At 39.3% G+C, this 11,046-nt stretch overlaps 2 long non-coding RNA genes across 2 annotated transcripts in view; both read right to left on the bottom strand.

Annotated features, from left to right (window-relative positions):
- Nucleotides 1–3,925: 3,925 nt before the first annotated feature.
- LOC107653320 (uncharacterized) lies at nt 3,926–5,694 on the bottom strand. Its single transcript, XR_001630208.1, has 3 exons — nt 5,461–5,694; nt 4,428–4,518; nt 3,926–4,181 (listed from the first exon to the last, which is right to left on the bottom strand). It is a non-coding gene; the product is annotated as an uncharacterized LOC107653320 (long non-coding RNA).
- A 1,636-nt stretch (nt 5,695–7,330) lies between these two features.
- Nucleotides 7,331–11,046, bottom strand: part of LOC107653318 (uncharacterized) — a 28,107-nt gene continuing 24,391 nt past the window's right edge. Inside the window, exons 2-3 of the long non-coding RNA XR_001630207.1 lie at nt 7,935–8,168; nt 7,331–7,854 (exon numbers count right to left, since the gene is read on the bottom strand). This is a non-coding gene — a long non-coding RNA (uncharacterized LOC107653318). The remainder of the gene's footprint in view (nt 7,855–7,934; nt 8,169–11,046) is intronic.

The following is an 11,046-nucleotide window of genomic DNA, read 5'->3' as shown; positions in this document are numbered from 1 at the left end:
TAACACCCCTTACCATAATCGCGAGCTTCAGCTTTCAAAGTAAATATCAAGACAGTTAATAATGTAGTTAGTTTTACCATCAGTTCAAGCCCGAAAGGGCAACAGAGTCGCGTGACAGACAGTGCTGATGCAGTACACAAGCCACGGTTAAGATAGCTGACGTGCTATGATTTCTGACAGGCTGTTCACTCTCCTGTGATGTGACCCTGTTCCCCTCACACACACACACAACGCGTTACTCTGCGCTGCGCAAAACTCCGCATTTGAACAGTCAATAGCAAATACTTAAACTAACAACAAAACATACTTACAGTCGCTGATTCAGAAGCACCAGATTGTCATAGCAAAGTCGGAATTTACCCTTTTTTTTGCATCAACACGACTGCTGTTCCTGAAACCACGCCTTCTTTCTTTGTGTGCACATTTGGGCGGCATTATGCTAATATTTCCACATGTGAAAATGATGTAGACATGTGGGGGCGTGTTAGAACAAGCCATTTTAGGTAGGCGTGGCTGACTCTTAACTTTTATAAAGAATATCTCTTTGGATTTGAGACTTTAGTCTTTGCAACTTTACAGATCTTCTTTATGCACCAAGAGCTTGTAACACTCCAAAGAGAAAGGAAAAATTGAAATCGCATCATATGACCCCTTTAACACCATTACCACGTAAAACCCCATGAAACCCTATAAATTACTGACTAAACTGTGCTTGGTATAAGAATTACCTCTAAAAGCTTAAAGTACTTTTTTTTTTGGTGAGCTATCCCTTTAAAAAGTCATGATTTTTAAAGATTTAAGGGTGGAGTCACTATATAAATCATTTGGTTTCATGAAGGCTTTTGCAGCATCACAGCTAAATATCTGTCAGTTTCGTCAGTTAAGGAATTTTCTGTAATAGGAAAGGCTTTGACTCAAATGTGAGTCTATGCATGCTCTCGGATGACTTGTAAAGAAGTTGCATGCTGAAACAGGACAGTGTGTTAATTGGCAGTCTCAATAGCACTGAATCACCCTGTCAGCTGAGTGTCGTCTCTCTCACATCCTGTAGGCTACAACAAGGCCACGGGTCACATGAGGTAATAAGACCCCATTAGTCTTCATCACCCCCTTTCAAACACTGTTTTAACTAATAACACCTATGACAAATGAGCGGTCTGTTTCACTCTTCCAGTGATTCGTTCGACCCCTGTGCATTTATGTTTGGGAGTTAACGTCCCGCCCACTCCAACAGTTGACTCAAAGTGGCCACAAAAATGACACCCACTGTTCATGCCCTCCATGCCATCCTCCACAAATAAAGACAATCAACTCAACAAAACAAACATTCTTGCCCACAAAAGCCTCTCACAAGCTCTCTGCCTTTCTCTGCTTTGGACGAAACATAAAGAGCAGTTGCTTTGTTTTGTAATGCTTTTGAGTAATGTGACCTCTGACAACGCTCTGACAAATACATTTTCGTTTTTGCCACACTGGCAGATAAATATTAAATATTTCAATATTAAATATTTCAATATTTCATAAAAGGCAATAAAGATATTTTTTTTAACTCAAGATAAATTGTTCCAGATATATTTAGATTTTGTTCCTCAGACTTTTGTAAGTTGCTTAATGTAAAGAATTTTCCATTTAATTTCTTACATTAAGCATGTCACATCTCACTTAACTGTACATCAGGGAAACTCAGACTATCATTCTTCATCTCCATCAATTCAGTTTTTTTAACATGCATTCTAGAATGTTGTGGTTCCTTATCAAATTACTAGCTGATTAGCAATCAACATTCTTTGAAACGCCAAAACATCTTGAAGGCTGAAAGCTGGTTGAAAGAAGGTTGAAAGCTGATGCATCACAGAGCATTTTGAACTACAGGGCATATCTTTTGGATTTGCTAAGGGGGAAGAAAACAGTATAATGATAAATCTTTGTGTCTTAAAGTATCAAAGTATGCTTATCTTATCTGATTTCACTTTCCTGGTATGTATATTACAACATTAACTTACCAGCCTACCTGCATGGCTCTCTCACATAACTCTAACGATTTGCCATCATTTGATTTATGAGTCATTCCAATCCAGTGAGGGCATTCTTGTGCTCATACACCAATCTAATGAGCTGTATCGAACTCTACCCATCACATTCCATACGTTATCAGTCCCGAGGCACCGGATGCAGGTACTGGGAGATAGTATTTGTGTGTGTTTTGGGCTGTATCCGTTACAGTGCATAATATGAGCAGTAATAGTGTACGTAACAGTGTCTGACACAGCGTTTTGATAGACCTCCGGGGCCCAACAGGTCTCTCTAATCTTCCAGATCCATTACAGCCCTCCAGGGCCAGATCCTTCAACCATACGCCACGGCACAATGCAGAGACCTGCTCTTCAACTCGGCTTCTTTCACACAAAGGCCTATTGAAGCACCTGTAAGTAGCCTGAAAAATAATTTGGGGGTTGCACTCTACATTTGGCATTCTTTGAGAGTAATTCTCAGCAGATAGCTAGCATGCCTTGGCTTTCACAGGTTGATGACAAACAGCAAAAACACCATTAGTTATAAACTTCAGTGAGGCTCAGAGACATGGTGTTTGCTTCATAAGTGTACTAAGTATATAGCGGGCACATATATAAATTTTAGAGAAAAATGACTTGTCATTGAAATCATAGATGTGCAAGGTCTCACTGGGTTGTGCATTCAATAGCTAGCTGAATAATGATACTACTGTCTTTTTTTATGCCTGCTTTACAGCAGAATTTGTTCTAATCTTTTCGGATATCTGTATTGTATAAAATGCTATATAAAGGTGACTTGACAAAGTCTGCAGAGAATCAATGAGAAGACAAAAAGAGCAAAACCAGGTGCTTTGGGATAAAGTGAAAATACTGTAACTGTTTTAATTTCATTTTAAACGGCTCATTAAAGAGCCATAAACACATATAAAAAAGAAAACTAGCCTTTTTGGACTCTGACAGAGCAATTACTCCAACACTAAACTTATCTAGCGGATCCAAATAGCAGATAAAACTTCAGTACCATTAAAAAGCTGCGACTTAAAGAGTCCTGCAAATTATGCCACCAAAGGTCAGTGACAGATGCTCAGCATGACATCTCTGCTAAACAGAACCCCTGCCTAATGTATAAGTCATGACTGTCGCTAAGAAACTCCAGCACCGGATATTCATTCTACTGTTACTGCATGCTGCTCAAATTTATCATCATAAGAACCACACACAGGCAGGACAAAGGAGAGCCAAACAGGGAACACATGAAGCCCATCGCCAGTTAGATTATCCCTCCACCGGGAGGAGAACGAAGTTAACATCCTCAGTTATTCAACCCAAATATTTAGAATGATCGACTTCAAAAACATTCCCCCAGGTTGCAGCTGGCTACCTCACGTAGTAGGTTCTTCAAGGATGCAGTTTGCGATTCAACAGGTGATAAAGCTGTTCATTGATAACACAACACCAAGTGAAACTCAATGAAAGTCTGGAGCTGATGGTAGACTCACCTGTACTCCCAAGTGCTTCGGTGTGTATGTTATGGCTAGTTTGTACAGCCCCTTTACAGGTCCTCCTTGCGTTCACCTCCCCCTCTGTCTCACATGGAGTTACGCTCTCGTTCTCGCTCTCTCTTTCTCGCTCTCTCTTTCTCGCTCTCTCTTTCTCTCTAGCAGACTGAAAGAAGGGAAAAGGGGGTGTGGACGAACAGGAGTTGGAACACAGAGAGTTCTTTGTCTGCCTTCTTCATATGGTTTCCTTCAAGCATGCATACTGAACACATTATACCATTATATATTTTCATATTTAAAGTAGGGGTGTTTGGGGATCGGTGTGCACTTTGCTCTTTGTCCCGCTCAAATTTTTACACCGGACAGGGGAATAAAACATACACAGCCTATGCATGCTATAAAACTGCCAATATGTGCTTGTTTCTGATTGCTATGAGTTATAAAAAGTAACCAGTGTCGAGTGTTTTCTCTTGAGATGAATAAAGTGTAACACAAAAGGGCCTCTCAGATTGGTTTCACAGACATGGAGAGCCCCCGCAATGATTCTTGAGCTGCGTGTTGAAGCAAAGTAAGACACTTAAAGTCTCAATGGGATGGGATCTGAAGTCCACTGATCTCCCGACAGAGATGTCTGTCTGAGAACAGACATGCGAGATGGAAAACAAGGTATCTGTGGCAGGACAAATACTATGGTTAGATTACGGACTTCAGAGCATCTTTAAAGGTAATTTTAGGGAAAATGATCTTTATGATAGCTCAATGTTGTATGCAACTGTGTAAAATAAGCTCTGATCTGTTTCATCTCTAAGTGCTTTCTCACAGTTGAAATAACACTCGCAGCAAATCGTTCTTGTCTGAAACTTTGAGCTCCTTTGTAAACCCATCAGATATTTGCTTCTGTTTTGAAATGTCATACCTGGGTGATATTTGAGGCCGTCAACCATATTCAGACCACCGTGTCGATCGTACCCAGAATAAAGGCTTTGTCAGCAAAAACTGGGTCATACCTACGATGAGAAGTATCAAAAAACAATGCAATTAAATAATAATAATTAATAAATGAATAATATTAATAAAAATTATTTAAACTATTAAAATGATTAAAATCAGTGCAATTAATCATGCAGCCTGACCCATATGCAAATTCCTAGAGAAAAAAAGTTTAGGAATCTCAAGGCATGTCTTTCAAAGTTTCAAATATAAAGCAAACAGACATGGATGATTAAAAACAATAAATAAATAAATAATTAAATAAACAATCAAACAAATAAATAAATAAATAAATAGCATTGCTTTTCTCAGCAATATTAAAATGACACAAACCAAAAATTAAAAACAGACATAGATATATACATAAAATGCAAAATAAATAATGTAAAATTAAATTTAAAAAAATATGAATGACTGTAATTAATTTGTTATACATTTAGCTCTAAGGCTAACATGTGCAATTAACAAATCTTTAATATAACTAGATGACCTTTGAAGTGAACCGCTGTGCTGTTTATAGGGGGAAAACTAATAATTTAGTCAGTGTGCTGCCTTATTTAATTAGTGGAATGCTAATGCTAATTTAATCATTTAAATTTTTCTGAGTTTAACTTCCTGCAAATCCAAGGCAGGATAATTGTTTGCAAACTATGCAATATTTCTAACATCATAGTACATTAAAATAGTTTGCCAGTGATTTTCAAATTATGCAAAGACAGAGGTGCACACCAGCATGAATACCAACTCCCCAGTGTAAAACAGGCCATTTCTCTTCTTTTCTCTTTCTTTGACTCTTTCCTTCTATCCCTCCCACCACTGCAAACATATTTGTTTTTTCCCAATGCCCTCTTTACAGCTGGTCAGCCTGTCATTACAGTTGTTCTTTCAGCAGTCTAGCGTGACTTTCTCAAAGGGCAGCTGTGTCTGTGTACGTCTAGAAGTGTGTGTGCATGTCTCACTGTAGCATCTGTATCCTTGTGTGGCTGAACGGACTAGTGGAGGAAATGTTAGAACACATTTCACCATATCTGGGCTTTTCTTCTGAAGGTGTAGAATTTCCTAAGTGTTCTGGTTTACATTCTCCTCTTTTGAGTCTGTTGCCTGTTACTGAGAGAAGGCCATAGCAGAGTAGTCATTTGATTGGAGTCATACATAGCCTGGAAGTGAACCTTTCTGTCCCCCTCTTCCTGGAGACCACCAAAACCCTGTTGAGAGATGAAACTGAATCCAACGGAGTTAAAAAATGTTTGATTATGCGCTCCACTGGCAACTGCAAAAGCGCCACGGGTGTCCAGGACTTCAAGGAGGTCAATGACAACAATGTTATGGTGACCGTGATTTCATCAAGTACAACATGTTCCTGGATCAACATTCTTGTTGATCCTGGAACAACATTCCAATTAACCAATCAGAATTAAGGGATAACTTTTCAGGAAATATCTGTTTTAGGCTTACGATCAGGGTTAGGTGCTTCTACACCCTTGCTAATCAGCTATCATTTCCCACTGATTTTAGGAATAAATTATGGGTAGGGTTAGGTTTAGGGGTAGGGATTGGGTTTAGTTTATATTTTTGGACAGTAATGTTGATCCAGGATCAACAAAAGATGTTGATCCAGGAACATGTCTTACTTGGCAAAATCACGGCGACCCAATGTTATCCAGATATCCTAGACTCATGTAGCCAGACTACATGACATAACAGCAAAAGTTCTAGTCTACATCCCAAGTTATGGCCAAAAACGGCCAATTTAAACAGGAAGAAACCATTTAACCGACATTTAAAGTGACAACCTTCATATTTCTGTTTTTTTTTTTTTTTTGGCATTTAGGATTCTGATACAGATTACGCCACACACACAAAAAAACGGAGATGGTTTCACAGTCAAAGTGAAATATACCTTTTTGTTTGTAGATATCTAGTCAACTCAAGTGCCTGAACAAAATTCTAAATAAATATTCCATACACTGTGTATTTCAAAGATTTGATTATACTAACTTGGCAAACATTGAGAAAGATGGTGATTTCTCATCCTCAAAGCCAAAAAAAACCAAAACAAAAACACACATTGCAAAAATTTTAATTACAGGTTACCTGATCAAGAAATGCTTTCCAGTGTGCCGTAATAAGTAATAATCAGACGATCATCAAACAAACTCTTGCCAGTCCAAGGGTATCTGAAGTTGAGACCATCAGACCCTGAAATTAAATTAAATTAAAATTTAAAAAATCAGTATCTATCCAGCCAAGAGAATGGACTTGGACTTTAGTATTAAAATATTTTTTAAAATCATATGCACTTCTTTCCTCTCATTTGAATTTGTTAGAATGAAAGCAGTTTTTGTGTCCAGAAATGTCAAATGAAAAGCTGTTTTAATTGGAGATAAATTCCAGAAACCAGGGCCTTTTACAGCCCGTCTTCTTTCACAATTATACTTCATCAGAATGACTGAATGAATGTTGATTTATGCCAGAGAGCGACCAGCGCCGCAGACCCTGCAGGGCCCGCTGAGCTGCGGTCTATAGAGCAAAGCGCGTACCATACAGCGTGCCTGAACACAGTGAAGGGTGTGGGTGTGCGATTGAGCAATGACGTGAGACATCACAAAGTCAAAATCTTTGAGATCAAGCGACTGGGCGTCTTCATGTGGCCAGAGTTCCTCTACTCCCATCCAAAACCTCAACCAGACTCCATGCCTCTGCACCCCACTCCCCATCCCAGCTTAAAAAGCACTGCAAGGTTTTTGTTGTATGGAGCATTTCTTGGCCTCTGGAGGGGTTTTAAAGAGTTCCTAAAACAAACGAATTATACTTCATCAGAATGACTGAATGAATGTTGATTTATGCCAGAGAGCGACCAGCGCCGCAGACCCTGCAGGGCCCGCTGAGCTGCGGTCTATAGAGCAAAGCGCGTACCATACAGCGTGCCTGAACACAGTGAAGGGTGTGGGTGTGCGATTGAGCAATGACGTGAGACATCACAAAGTCAAAATCTTTGAGATCAAGCGACTGGGCGTCTTCATGTGGCCAGAGTTCCTCTACTCCCATCCAAAACCTCAACCAGACTCCATGCCTCTGCACCCCACTCCCCATCCCAGCTTAAAAAGCACTGCAAGGTTTTTGTTGTATGGAGCATTTCTTGGCCTCTGGAGGGGTTTTAAAGAGTTCCTAAAACAAACGCTTTCACTGCTTAATGTGTATTTATGTCATTTGTCAAGAGGGATGTACAAATCAAGCCCAATCCCTCTTTAGTCTACAAGGCTCCTGCATTGATGAGTATCCATCCAGACCGCAAACAAACCCAGAGGTGAGAGCGGTTGGCGATGGATCTGCCAGCAAAGTGAGAGAAACTCCTAAAAGATATGAATCAGCATTACAAGTCTGGATTAATCCGAAGACACACTTGGAAACAATCACTGTTATGGTTTCTTACCTAGTGCTGTTTTGATAGCTTGCTTAATATGACACATACTGGCTCCGTTGTGTAATCCATCAACACACAAGATATGATTTTACACAGGCCAACGCAAACAAATAGCAGATATGGCAATGAAATCATCTGTGCAATAAACAGAGACTGAGAGTCGGGCCTTCTATGGGTGCAGCAATGTTATTCCAGACATCTCGCCAATCTCAGGTGTGTTTGCCAGTCTCCAGGCGAATGCACCTGAAAAAAAGATGGTGTTAATGCTCTAGAGAGATTTTTCCACCACACTATAGAGTCAGTACCTGGAAACTCTGATACATCTCATATCGAACACTTCCTCCCACCAATCGATAAATCTCCATGACACAAAGATCTATCTTTGAAGTCACTCCAGGCTTTTAAACTTCAGTTGCACTCCCAACCACTGACAGATTCCTTGTCCATGCACAGCTTTCAAATTCAAAATTCAGAATGGATTCTTATTCTCCTAACTAAGGCCAAGTGCACATTTAGAGGGGTCATGACAGGGGTGTCCAAACTTGGTCCTGGAGGGCCGTTGTCCTGCAGAGTTTAGCTCCAACTTGCCTCAACACACCTGCCTGGGAGTTTCTAGTATGCCAAGTAAGACCTTGATTAGCTGGCCCATGTATGTTTAATTGAGGTTGGAGCTAAACTCTGCAGGACAGTGGTCCTCCAGGACCGAGCTTGGACTCCCCTGATATTAGAGGTATTTGTACCATTAAAACATCATGGAAATTTTATATCTTAAATCATCCTCCTCAGTACAAAAAAGCAAAAGCAAAAGAGCAACATCTGTGTTGCATCATAAGCAAATGTAGCCCATCATAATCACTGATGCTGTCTACTGTATACAGCATACAGATGCATGTTCAATGTCCGTTTAAACAGCTTGTTGTACAGACTGCAAGTGAATAGTGTATTTTTAATGGCATCCCGGCATGTTAAGAGCATTTGACTGCAGACTGTTTTGTAAGCAAGGCGCAGTATAATGGAGAATTTGCAAAGGAACATCTGCTGAAGGATGAAGCTGAACTGTATTGGATCTGACAGCAGGTACGTCGCAAAGCGTGAGTAAACATTTTCATCATGTTTGTCTGTAAATTTAAAGGTTTTATACGGATAATGTTTTCATAATTTTTACTCACATGGAATAGGGGGGTGCTGATACTTTTTACCCTGCAATGACGTTTGCCAAGTCAGAATGTATGAGTCAGAATGATGGCTGAAAATAATCATTTTGGCAAATATATTTTTTGTGCAAAAAAAAATGTGCACACTTCCTTTACAATTTCACTTATAAAGGGATAGTTTACCCAAAAATGAAAATTCTGTCATTACAAATCCATAAGACTTCAGTTCACGATTGCTTTAGATGACATTTTTAGCAAGCATTAATTAATTAATTCTCTAGAAAACACACATTCACAGATTAACAAGAAAGTAGATTCCTGAAAATGTGATAACAAAAAACAAGGAGGACAGACTTGTTTTTACACTGAATTTTGCACAGAATGAGAAAAACAACCTAAAAGAGACTTAAAATATGAATAAGAGGGTGGTTGGGGAAAAGTTTCAACCCATCCTGTGCTCTTTCGCTATTTCATTGGCTGTTGCTAACTGCTGGTCTCTGGCTGGTCAAGACAGTGTGCACTCCTGACGACTGGTCAGCCAGATTTCAAACCAGCATATTTTCCTTAAAAAGCCAAGAAAATATTTAGGTGGGACATGATGATCAAAACTATTACAATAATACAGCCTTGCATTAAGGCAATTGCACATCTGATTTATGGAATGGTAGATTATTGTGCATTCAAGTCATACTGCAATTCCACCCAGCACACAGCATTACAGGGCATTAAGGAGCAGTTGCCAGCACTGTTATACGTCTTGATGCTAATACAAGACAGAATGACAGGAAATGGGTGGGAGCTTTTCCTCAGAATGGCACAGACACCTCTGAATTCCTGGTGTAACACTCACATTGACGTGACATAGATCACCATTAAGTAACCAATGGCTGCATACTGCTCATAGAGCCTGTCATGAAATACTTTAGGGTATTGGAATGCATTTTTTATTTATACTGGTGTTGTATACACCTGTTTTAATTATTGTACATGTTTAGGTGAGGATGTTTAGCCACAAGGTAAGCAAAAATCTCTGGATGAACTGGAATAAACAGAAAAATTATGGGCTGTTTTTAAACATGCCCTGGGAAAGAACTGAAGCACAGATGAGAACTAGAGTGGGACAGCATTTCCCTCTCAGTCTGTTTTGATCCCCATTCCCTAGATTGTAATCAAAATCATTCCAAGACGCAAATAAACAAAATATCTCAGGAACAAGCTGGCTTCCCTGCCTTAGTGAATTTGAGCTCAGAGACCTGGGGTGAATTCACTAAACAGTTGCATACCATATTTCACCCTGTATCTTATTCACCAAGCGCCTGCAATACAGGGTCAGCATATTTTATGGGTGTTTTATGCGGTTATATGATTTGCATAATTCCTCTAGTCAATCAGAAGTACAAACAAGTAGACAGTGCCTGCAAATAAACAATGCTATAAAGAGTAATTCATTCTTAGCAAAATCCCCCTTAGTCTGTGATACAAAGCAATGAAAATTCGTAAAGAATTTAACAGCACTGGTTCTAATTTTTCTTTATAATTCCAGTGAACTGATTCACTGAAAAAGAAACAACTCATTAGAAGCATTCATTTGGGAATCAGATTACACAGCTTGCACTGTAGATTTATGATTCACTAAAATAACAAATGCATAAGATTTGTTTGGATGTTGGACTACACTGAATGGGGTTTCTGATTCACTAAAAAGAACTGACTTACTAGAATCACTTATTTGGGAGTCAAGCAACATTTTTGCACTGTAAGTTTTTAATTCACTATAAAGAACAGACTCATAATATTCATATGTTTGGGTGTCAGACTACTTATCCTCCTCCCAGTCTTTGCATTCCACTCCCTCTCCATGCTGCAAATGACATTAGGCTGAAATATCAGAAGTCTCTCTCTCTCTCTCTCTCTCTCTCTCTCTCTCTACCATTAAGTAACTTGTGCATTGTTTTACTTATTTGTTT

The sequence above is a fragment of the Sinocyclocheilus anshuiensis genome, unplaced genomic scaffold (assembly GCF_001515605.1).
Source record: "Sinocyclocheilus anshuiensis isolate Anshui unplaced genomic scaffold, SAMN03320099.WGS_v1.1 scaffold103, whole genome shotgun sequence".
NCBI lineage: Eukaryota > Metazoa > Chordata > Actinopteri > Cypriniformes > Cyprinidae > Sinocyclocheilus > Sinocyclocheilus anshuiensis.
The sequence above is the reverse complement of the archived record's forward strand: the minus strand, read 5'-3'. Positions and strand labels throughout refer to the sequence as shown.